The sequence below is a fragment of the Vulpes vulpes genome, unplaced genomic scaffold, assembly GCF_048418805.1.
Source record: "Vulpes vulpes isolate BD-2025 unplaced genomic scaffold, VulVul3 u000000657, whole genome shotgun sequence".
NCBI lineage: Eukaryota > Metazoa > Chordata > Mammalia > Carnivora > Canidae > Vulpes > Vulpes vulpes.
The window spans coordinates 1,886,195-1,898,370 of NW_027325810.1; positions in this window are offsets into that span (position 1 = coordinate 1,886,195).

Sequence of the window (12,176 nt, forward strand, 5' to 3'; positions counted from 1 at the left end):
AGCTAGCAAGGGGGGACGCCGGCATTTGAACCCCACGCTCAGCTGCTATCTGAACGGCCCCCACCGGTGGGCATCATGCGTGAGTTCCCGCCTCACGCGGCCCCCTCACATCACACCAGGCACCTTCCTTGCCACGGCGGGCCTGGCTCCGGTTCCACGCTGTTATGCTGCGGGGTGACGGGGGGGGGGGGGGGGCTCGTCAGAGTAGCACAGACACTCACGGGGCGAGGAGTACCCTCGAGGACTCGGGGAAGCAGCTGCTCCCCTGTCTGGCAGCTTCACCGGTTTGGCAAAGTAATAAGAGCTACTCCGATAAATTCTTGTTTTTACCTAGAAAATGCTGCCTTCCTATAGGAAACAGAGGGGTGCTGAAGGGGAGGCGAGGGGCGATGGTGCCTGGGGGACGGGCATGAAGGAGGGCACATGACGTCGTGGGCACCGGGTGTCACCTGCAACTGGGGAATCACTGACCTGTGCCTCTGAAACTAATAATACACTATATGTTAATTAACTGAATTTAAATGAAATAAAATTTTAAAAAGAGAAAATGCTACTTTCCAACAAAGCCGACTCAGAAAAAAAAAAGAAAGAAAGAAAAGAAACCGTGCGTGCACACGTATTTGGTATCTGCACACGCCTGCACGTACTAGCTGCTGCTTTTCCTGGAGACCTCAGAGTCAAACTTTTGAGAAATAATTAGGGTCATGAGAAAGCAAACTCAGGTCTGTCCTGAGTCATTCCGGGGAGGGGGGGGGGGGGGCGCCTTCTCCTTGAGTTGCTGAGACTTAATAGATTTTTTCCAAACGACCAGCCTTCACTTTCCCACCGAGGCACTTCCACAAAACGGTCTTATCTCCGGTCCCTTTTAGCACGGAAAATTGCACACACCTCAAGGAAAGTACTTTGAGGTCTTGACACCTATGCGGCCACTTAGGAAGAAACACTTCCCCCGGCTCCCGGCTGGGGAGAGAACTGCGGTCGGTCGCAGAGGCCAGGCTCGGGGACAAGCGCGCGACTCACCGCTGCCACCGTCCACCCAGGGCCTCTCCTCCTCGCTCTTCAACCCCACAGGGCGGCCGGCGTGCTGCCCGGGGTTCCTCGGCACATCTCCAGCCAGCGCTACGGGTGGTTCGGGAGGGCGGTTGCTATAGTTCTGGTGACCTGGATCCTGTCTCTGGAAACCATGTTCAGCGGTCAAACGGTGCAATACGACAATCAGACTTCGAAGACTTAATATATTCCAAGAATTTTAATCAATGTGGCTTAAGCGACAAAAGGCAATCTTTATTGTGGAGAGAAAATCATTGCTCAACGGGCTGTATCCATTCGTCTAGGACCTTAACGTGTTGTGCACTTGGCAGCTGCATTAAAACTATTATCCCCTGGAGCATGTCCCGTGTCTTATAATGAATGTAGCACAAACAGAGCACGTCTGCTACACGTGCAAGGAAAGGCCAAGGCAGCCGCCTGTGTGTGTGCAAACCCTGTGGTCACGCCACGAGCCAAGCATCCAATTAGCTAACAGGACAATCCGTTCCTGACTGCAGAATGCTTCCCCTCAGGAGTCACCCACGTGGGACGAGGGCACAAGGGGAAAAAAATTAGGTACATCAGATACCTGGCGATTCCTGCCCTAAGTCTCTAAAACGATTGGGTTCCTCTACTCTCCAGGGCCTGTCCTCTTCTGTCCCTAAACACAGTCACTCTGCTACTTAGGAAAGACTTTCACTGATCTAACCACTTTTCTTCTTTCATCCTTTTGCTCCTTCTTTCCGACCTCAGATTTCCAAGTTTGATGGACTTTGCCATCATGCTCTGCCTGGACTTCGGACACTCACACACACGCAACCCCCTGTAAGTGGCTTCTAGCCCACATCTCACATGCTGGGCCTTTCTATAGCTTCCTGCACTGCTTCCCACCCTCAGATTCCCAAGAGTCTCCCCCGCCCGCCTTTAGGTCCCATCTTGCTTCTCCACCTTTCCTTCTCTCGTGGTTCCTTCTCCCCTCAGGCCAATGGTGCCACTTAGGGCGTATTTCTAAGGCGTTTCTCTCTTCCTATCTTACCTCCTCCGGTGACCAACCCACTTGCAAGTCTTCACGGCCTGCCTGACCATGCAGCAAGCCCATACAACCAGCCCACAGCTTCTACTGCCCAAGGGACACTTCTCAGCTGTGCACCCGGATAACAGTGGTGACAACTATGTGTTCACAGTTTGCCAGTTCATTTGGAAACTTAATATATTTTCTATTAAGTTCAGTGATTTCATCCAATGGTTTGCATCGAATCACTGTAAACCCCATGAGACGGGCATCACAACCATTGCTGAGCATTCCACCAGCGTGGTCTATCTGGGGCGGAGGAGGGGGCGGGCTCTCCAAGGAAAATGTCTCTTCCTTCCTCAGTCCTGTCCAGTGGAAAACCACACTGCAGGGTGGGCTTGCAGAAGCCTCCTCTCACTCCCTAGCTATCAGGAAGCTAGGTGCCCTGGACGGTGACAAGAAGTAGAGAGATGGGCAGCCCGGGTGGCTCAGCAGTTTAGCACCTGCCTTTGGCCCAGGGAGTGATCCTGGAGACCCGGGATCGAGTTCCACGTCGGGCTCCCTGCATGGAGCCTGCTTCTCCCTCTGCCTGGGTCTCTGCCTCTCTGTGTCTCTCATGAATAAATAAATAAAATATTTAAAAAAAAAAGAAGAAGTAGAGAGATAGGTAATCAGGAACTCTGCGCCAAAGCTCACACAGATCTGGGTTCAAAGCCCAGTCCTGACATTTCTTAGCTGTGTGACCTTTACCTGTATCTTGGTTTCCTCTCCCCTAAGACACGGATCATAAACAACCCACAGGATTGTAACCAACAGCTGGAACACAGAAATTGGCGATTACCTCAGAGACTTTGGCTCCTTCCAAGACATCACTGAGAACTTGTATGTATTCGGTTGCACCTTTAAGGATGTCAACTTTGCTAGGCTTCCTGCTTTGGGGGAGAAAGGGCACAAGTGCCTTCAGTTTGGCAAAACCACGGTTGAGATTTTTTATCTGGAAAACAAAAAAGCACGGTGACAGGCAGAGAAGCTAATTGATACAATATCTCCCCCCAAACCCCAGAAGAGGGTTGTGAGGGCTTGTCTGGGGGGTGAACCTAAGCGGGTCTGGGCCTGGGCCGCTGCTGCACCAGCAGCACAGTTCCTGGTGACCGGGAAGGGGTGGCATGAGCTCAGCTGTGTGGGTGCACGGGCTGGAAGCGGGGAGGGGGGTCTGCGTCCTTGCTGAACCCCCTCCTTTTCCTTTCACCATAAGCCAATATATTGAGTGAGAGCCCCCTCCCACTCCAGATCAAAGTGAACAGTGGACACAGTCCTCCCATTACAGCAGGACAAAAGACCAATAAATATATGAAAATGTGGAACTTTGACAAAAGAACTACAAAATAGAAATTAGATATCAGTTTTCATGTGCCAAGCTGGTAATATTGCTTATTTATACCTAGCACTGGAGCCGGACAAAGGAAGGAGTTCTATATGCAGTAAGAAGGGATGAAAATTAGTAAACTTCTCTAGAAAGCAGTTGGGCAACTGGTATCAAACGTTGTGAGGTTGTGCACATCCTCTGTCCCCGTAATTCCATCTCTAGCGTTCTATTTGAGATCAATTATCAGACATGCACATAAAGACCAGTAAAAAGCTGCAAAAAGCACAAAGACTGGATATTTTTGGTCTGTTTATATAACAGACTATATAGTAAAAAGCCGTTCTTAGAATGAGGAAATCCCAAATCAAAACCACGATGAGATCCCACCTCACAGCAGTGAGAAATGGTGAAAATGAACAAGTCAGGAAACGACAGATGTTGGGGAGGATGTGGAGAAGGGGGAACCTCACCCTGTGGGCGGGAACGCGAGCTGGCGCAGCCACTCTGGACAACAGTGTGGAGGGGCCTTGAAGAGTTGAACATAGAGCTGCCCTACGACCCAGCAACTGCACTGCTGGGGATTTGCCCCAAAGATACAGATGCAGCCACCCAAAGGGGCACCTGCACCCCAATGTTCACGGCAGCAACGTCCACAAGAGCCAGACTATGGAAAGGGCCCACATGGCCATCAACAGACCCATGGATAAAGAGGTGACATACATATAATGGAACATTACTCGGTCATCAAAAAGAATGAAATCTTGCCATTTGCAACGACACGGATGGAACTAGAGGGGATCATGTTAACTTAAACAGGGCAGGGAAAGGCAATTATCATATGATGTCACTAATATGTGGAATTTAAGAAACAAAACAGAGGAGGGGGGAATAAAATGACAACATCAGAGAAGGAGACGAACCGTAAGAGACTCTTAATCACAGGAAACAAACTGAGGGTCACTGGAGGTGGGGGGCAGGGGGACGGGGTCACCGGGGGACGGGCATTAAGGAGGGCAGGTGGTGTGACGAGCCCTGTAATGAGCAATTGTGTAAGACTGATGAATCGCTCATCTCTACCTCTGAAACTAATAAGATACTATATGTCCATCTTTTAAAAAATGAGGAAATGCTTTTGATACTGTTAAGTAAAAAACCTAGAAAACTATGTGCCCCCTCACAATTTCATTATATAACACGCACACACAGAGCTAGGAAAAGAGGCTGCGAGGTTCTACGCAAGACTTAGTTCAGGGTCGTTAGGTCTGTGCTCTGTTCCCTCCGTTCCCCGTCGCTTCTCCGTTTTTCAGGTGTTTTAATTCTATCCTTGTCAAGAAGAATGAAGGTCATTAGCTCGGCCCCTCCCGCCTCCCGCCCAGGGACCCTGCGCCCAGGCCGGCGGGGGTGGACCTGGGGGCCCGGCTGCCCTGGGAAGTACTGAAACCACCAGTACATGCCCCGGGGGCTCCGGCCTCAGGCCCTTGGGGCCTTGTCGCCACCCCTGGGACACGGGACACGGGCTGGAGCGGGAGTTTCCTGGTGTCTCCTTCCTCCAGACAAGAGAAAAGAGCTTCGTCTAGGCCGCCTCGCCCCACCCCTGCGTCCAGGCACAGGTGCCGAGGGGACCCCGCGCCCCACCCCTGTGTCCAGGCAAAGCCGCCAAGGGGAGGGAAGGGGCGCCAGAGCCCCGTGCGCCCCAGCGCTTCAGCCTGCGGAGCGGCCAGGAGGGAGGTCGAGGCACAGCTCGGAGGGGAGACGTCGTGGGTGTGGTCGCAGGTGGCGCGGGAGGCGCAGGGGGCGCGGGAGGCGTGGGAGGCACGGGGCGCACAGGTGGCGCGGGTGGAGCAGGTGGCACGGGTGGAGCAGGTGGCGCGGGAGGCGCAGGGGGCACGGGGGGGGGGGCGCAGGGGGCGCGGGTGGAGCAGGTGGCACGGGTGGAGCAGGTGGCGCGGGAGGCGCAGGGGGCACGGGGGGGGGGGGCGCAGGGGGCGCGGGAGGCGCAGGTGGCGCGGGTGGCCGCCGCGGAGCCCGTCGCGGGGGGGCGGGCGCTGCGTGTCCCCGCGGGCCTCCGAGGTTGCGGCCGGGGCAGGACGCTCACCCGCTCGCGCTCCTTGGCGTTGGCCACGCGCCGCCGCTCGAGCACCAGCTGCAGGTCCTCGGTGGACGAGTAGCCGCCCGACGGCAGCCGCTTGAGCCGGCAGATGGCAGCCAGCTGGGGCAGCGGCCCGAACTGCTCCCGCAGCACGTCCTCCAGCACCTCGGCCGGCGCGACGCCCAGGACGGCGGGCTCGGGCTCCATGGCGGGGGCGGGGCGGGGGCGGGCCTGGCGGCGGCACCTGTGCCAGGCAGAGTGGGAGGGAGGGGCCTAGCGGCGGCACCTGCTCCACACAGGGCGGGGCGGGGGCGGGCCTGGCGTGGGCACCTGGGCACGCGGGGCAGGGCAGGGGGAGGAGGGGCCTGGCGGCGGCACCTGCGCCACGCGGGCTGGGGGAGGGGGTGGGTGTGGGGCCTGACGACGGCACCTGCTCCACGTGGGGCGGGGGCGGGGCCTGGCGGCGGCACCTGCGCCACGTGAGGCGGGGGAGGGGCGGGTGGGGGCCTGACGACGGCACCTGCTCCACACAGGGCGGGGCCTGGCGTGGGCACCTGGGCACGCGGGGCAGGGTAGGGGGAGGAGGGGCCTGGCGGCGGCACCTGCGCCACGCGGGCTGGGGGAGGGGGTGGGTGTGGGGCCTGACGACGGCACCTGCTCCACGTGGGGCGGGGGCGGGGCGGGGCCTGGCGGCGGCACCTGCGCCACGTGAGGCGGGGGAGGGGCGGGTGGGGGCCTAACGACGGCACCTGCTCCACACAGGGCGGGGCAGGGGGCGGGGCCTGGCATGGGCACCAGGGCCACGTGGGGCGGGGCCTGGCCTCTGCACCTGGGCACGCGGGCGGGGGAGGGGCAGGGTGTGGAGCTTGGCCTGGGCACCTGGGCACGCGAGGGGCGGGGCCTGGACCACCTGCGCCCCCCCTTGGCCCCCCCAGGGCGGGAGGCTGGGCCGCCCTCCAGAAGCCAGGCCCTGGGGGCCGTGGAGGTGGGGGGCAGCCCCGCAGGTGACGTCGGTGAACGGGCTTGCGGACGTCACCTGCTCTCACACTGGGCCGCACCCTGGCCTCACCCGCCCGCCTGGTAGAACCAATCCCCCAAAGTCCGTCGGTCAGTGCAGGTTGCGGGCTGCGCCCCTGGCTACAGGGAGACACCTGGAGGCAAATGCTCGCACGTGCGCGTGTACACGGACCAGATTCGATGGCTACACAGAAAACTTTTAAAGTTCATTTTGAAACAAAGTTGCAAGAACAGTAGCAAAGAGGTCCCGTAGCCCCTTCACCTCCACCCCCTGCCTGTTAACTGTCTTCCCCTTTACCCCGTTGCCCTTTCTCTCTTTATGAATATTCGCATTTTCATGGCTCTTTTTCTAAACATGTCCTAAGTCCTGTCCTGTCTTCATGGCCTTGACGTGTTTCATTCTGGGCTGCCCACTCTTCCCTCCTGCCCCCCTGGGCAATCCCTTGGGGCCGGGCCAGTCTCAGCGCCTCCTCGCAGGACCCGTGTGAGGCTGCCCATCCCCATCCCAGTCCCCGTCCCACCATTGGGAAGTTAACCTTGACCCCGTCGAGGTGGTGGCTGCCCGGTTCCTTCACCATAAACGGACTCATTTTTCCCTTTGATCGATGAATGTCTTGTGAGGAAACCAGTATCTTTAGCATCCTTTGCCGACTCCTGCCTCGACCGGCATTTTGTGGCCAAATGGTCACATCCTGTCACAGGGAAGAGCTTTTCCTTCTCCCCCATTTATTTATTCATTTTGTGTTTATGTCACTATGAGCTCGTGACTTTCTATTTTATTTGATAAGATGTAATTTATTCATATCACTATTTCAATGCTCAAATGTTCCCAGATTTGGCCCGTAGGAGTCCTTTCACGCTGGCTTCTCCGTTCCTGACTGACCCCATCGCTCTTGGTGCGCTTTCTCAGTTGTGCCAAAAAGGAACATGTTCCAGGCTCATCTTGAATTTTCCCAGCCCAGCCGTGGAATCAGTCAATTCTTTTAGTAGAAGATGGAATTTAGAAATAAAGATTTGGGTGCTTGACTGTTCATCCCTTTTGGGATATGATCCTTCTAAGCCCTTTTAGCGGGTAGGAAACCTCCGTATGGACACACACGAGCACGCACACACACAGCCACATATATATATGTATATATTTCTGCATAAATGGAGATTTAAAAAGCATGAGTTCACACTAAAACCTCCAATTCCAATCCAATAGCTCAAATTTCTCTCGTCTCTTGTTGCTCCTTAATTTCCAACTCCCGTCTCCAACAGCAAGAAACCTGACTTCTGTTTTCCTCAATGTATTTACTTAGTTATTCACTTAAGTCCCAGAGAGAGCCAGTTTCCTAGCCTCACCGGCCACCTCCTCGGCCTCACCTGTGCTCCGCTCCGCCGTGGCACTGCCTACAGGGAGGGGCAAGGGAAGGGGAGAGGGTGCACCAAATGCGTTACTGGGGTTGCTTGGGCAGGGGGCCTGGGCATGAGGTAAGATCTGCGCCTCTTACCTTTTCCGTGTCTTACGTTTTTCACAATAAGCAGGGGTCACGTATGTATACACAAATTTAAGAAGAAAAATAATTTTGCTTGCCCTAAGTTTATTTGGTGTTGTCTGCTGGCAAACAGAAGGCAAAAGAGCCAAATGTGTGGAAATAGAGCTTAAAATGGGGCTCACTTGCCTGTTTATTTAAGTTTCCCTGAGCATCAGAAAGGACACTATTGACATTTTCTATTTTATTCTAAGCCCTTGAGTGGACAAGCTGGTGTGTAGCAGGAGCCCAGCATGAGGCCCCAGAAGTTACTCCTTCATACTTGCTCCCCTCAGCTCCAACCGTAGCTTTCTAGCATCTTCTCCATTAGACTCCTACCTTGAGCCAGGTGTTCTGAAGGAGAGCAATCACGTGGACTCACCTGAGCTAAGATGTTACACCTGACAGCGACTTGGTGCCACTGCCTCGCCATTACCCGGAGGTGCAATGGCCTCGTGAGCAGGAACAGTGAGTGTTTCCCTCCTCTGGCGGTGAGAGGGGTAGCTCAGCGGGGCACCTCTGCTCTCGTGGTCACCCGGGGACTTGAGCTCCTTCCAGATCATTGCCACCCGCCCCCCTGCCCGCCCCGTCGTCGCTCCTGAATGTCATTTTTCAAAAATGCAGCTGTGCTGTCAGAGGTCTGTGTCATCACTGGTGCCCCGAGCAGCAAAGGCCCCAAACCATTCACCCGAGTCACGATTCCGAGCAGGATCAGAAGCACTTCCAGGTATTCCAAGCAAATGCCAAGTGATTTGATTTGGGGATCCAGGTGCTTCACACAATCCCTAGGAGGTCCGGCGGAGCAGGAGGGGCTCAGTGTGAGAACACAGCCCCGAAGCTGCTGCTCAGCCCCCGCAGCTGGGGAAGGGCCCGGATGCTGGTGCAGAGAAATGCCCAGGCCCCACTCCCTGGCTTGTCCACAATGGAAGGACAGGGACCTGAGCTCTGCCCGATGTCCATGCTCACCATCTGACACACCTATTTCTTTTTTTTTTTTTTTAAGATTTTATTTATTTATTCATGAGAGACAGAGACACAGGCAGAGGGAGGAGCAAGCTCCATGCAGGGAGCCTGATGGGGGACTCAATCCCAGGACTTCAGGATCACGCCCTGGGCCGGAGGCAGTGCTAAACCGCCGAGCCACCCAGGCTGCCCCACACACCTGTTTCTAAGGAGGTCGCCCTAATTGGCATCTGGAATCCTGGGGATATGGGGTTCTGGGAAATGGAATTTCAGCCCCCCTGCCTGTGCGATGCCGAGAGGCACCCGAAGGAAGGGAAGCAGGCGGGAAGTGCAGGGGGAGGGCGTGGGAGCAGGAGGATGCCATCCAAGCTGGCTCTTGCTCCATCTTTGGCTCCAGCACATTCACCTCATCAGCCTTTCCTGCTTCCTACCCCAGGGCCCAGCTAAGAGGACGTTCCCCACGTCTGCCCGGGGCCTGGACAGCCCTTCGTCACACTCCCCGGCTTGTGGCTCACAGTCCCCGTCATCTCAGTTTGCTCAGTCAGAACATGAGAGAGAGCTGCTAAAAACCAGCTTAATAAGGGAAGGCAAAGGGGGACATCTGAAAAAGGGATCAAAACCTATAAAGCGACACGTCTACATGGCCCACAAGTCCTATCTAAATCAATTTGGCAATTTCCTCTTATTACTCATATTCATATAAATTCATATTATTGTTACATACTATGTGTTATCTTAATTTTTTTAGTAATATATTTTTTATTGTTGTTCAATTCGCCAACATACAGAATAAACTATGTATTATCTTATTTCACCATATTCCTGGGAGCTGGACCTTACCCCCCGGTACAGAGGAGAAAACCAGCGCCGGGGACGTTGAGAGACGAGGCAAGGCTGCACGGCTGGTCGGATTCTCCTTGAGATCTGAACACCCTCTATCCCAGGGTCACCTCCAGCTGGCCTGTCCGCGGGCACATGGGCCCTGCCTGCTTGTCACGCCCTGGACTTCCCTTCCCTTGAGGCTCCTGCTCCACTCCCACTGGGCACGAGCTGGGGTTACTGTCTTGGCCACATCACCAGCAGAGTTCACCAGGGGTCAGATGTGCTTCTCCACCAAGAACAGAGAAGGGGAACAGACTCACAGGCTTTGTCCCCACGAAGCTGGTGAAAGCTCATTTTATGGATTGACTTTCTTAATCTGCACACGAGCCTCAAGAGAGGGGCCCTGTACTTTTTTCACAGAAAAGGAAATTGAGAGACAAAAATCAAGCAACCAGCTTTCCCAGTGAGGCAGGGGCAGAGCTAGGACTGGACCCAGGCAGTCTGGCCATGGAGCCTGGGTCTCTAAGCACCAATCTCTCCTGCCTCCCATGATGCCCACCCCACCGTAAGTGACGGCTGCAAAAGCAGTCATGACGTACGAGCCAGATGCAATGTCCACAAACTTGGCGATTACGCAGACAGGTCATGGGTGACCCAGGCAGAGGTGTCGTGAGCAAAAGTGCAGAAGCCGCGATCAGAACTGGTTGGGGAGACACTAGGTCCAGGGCCGGGTTCTGGTGATGCTGTAGCAGGGATGTCATGAAAGGTTCATTGGGGCCCCCTTGAAGAGGGCCTGGAATCCCAGTCCTGGGACCGGCTGCAGCAAGAAATGCTTGTCAGGTCTAAGAAGGATAAGATTGCAACAGAAGCAGGGCTTCGAGGAGATTCGAGGGGAAGTAGGCTCCAGGCTGCGTTGGGGAGGGGAGGGGCACTGAGGCACAGCTGTGTGGTGGCCCCCCTGCTGCACGGGGCCTGTCCCGCAGGGCAAAGCTTTCTTGGGGCCCAGCCAGCAGACCTTCTGCTCTCCTAAGCCACCCCTCCTGAGAGCAGCCCAGGCCCCCTCACTCTCCCGTAACTCTCACTGGGGCCCGGGGCTATGCTGGTACTGGGGTCCCTGGTCTTGGGTGGCTTTGAGCTGTAGGAATTGGTAGCGGCAGATGGTGGTAGAGCCACCTGTAACTGGTCCTTAAATGTGAGAGCAGCACAAAGGGAGAGGCTCTTTCCCAGAGGCGTGGCGTAGGCAGGTCGGGAGGCCCAGGCGCAAATCTGGGCTGTAAGACCTGCAGAGTTCCGGGGGCATCGGCTGGCGGAGGACGCTCAGAGTCGCTGACTACAGCGCAGGTAGTGATCCCCAAAAGGCTGTGGCATCTGCTTCCACAATGTGCCTTCTCCTGACTGAGAAATCGTTCCCTGGGCCTAGAAAACCAAGTCTGGAAGGTCGTCGCACGACAGCCAGAGGGTCTGTGCCTTCTTCTCCGTGTGCTGGAGTTGGGGTTCCCCCAACCACCCTGCGCAGACTCAGCCTCCACCGGGCCGGGTCCGGCGCTGGGAGGAAAGGCTGTGGGCATCCGGGCGCCAACAGCACGCCCCACGTGGCGCCAACTGTCACGGCCTAGGTCTCTCACCAGTGCGATCCCCGGTCACCCACGGTGGCGGCTCTACAGCGTCCCCACAGCAGAGGCGGGGTGGGGCAGGGACTCCAGGACGAGCTGACCACTTCCCCCAGGACAGCAGAGCACTTCAGTCTGTCTCCCCAGATGGCTCCGCTCAGTCTGCAGAGAACTCCACTGCCCTGCCTTTCTGGCTCTCTCTTGCGGAAACTGCAGCTTTCGGTACCTTCTCTGCAGAGAGAACGGGCCAGCCCGGACGTGAGAATTGACCCCAGAGTGTGAGGATGTTTACCCGTCCCTGTTCCATTAGCTCCAGGCCACAGACCAGGTTGGTTAGACGGATAGCAAGCAGCTGGCCGCTACTCTGGAGTGGAGGCTTCAGGCCCCAGGGGGCCCTTCCTGGGGCTGTGAGCAGGGACTGGGTGTCCCAACCACCTGTCCTCCCTACTGGAGTGCTGGCTTGGAGCAGGGAGGGGCTTTTATCTGTTGTTCACTTTGGGAAGGTTTATTTTTTAAGATATTATTTATTTATTAGAGAGAGAGAGAGTGGGGTTGGTCAGAGGGCAGAGGAGAGAATCTCAAGCAGACTCGCTGCCGAGCAGAGCCCAGCGTGGAGCTCAGTCTCACGACGCTGAGATCGCGACCTGAGCTGAAAGCAAGAGACGGACGCCCGACCTCCTGAGCCACCCAGGCGCCCCTGTTTCCTTCACTTTCGAATCTTGAAAACCTGCTAAAGTGCCTGGTTCATGGGAGA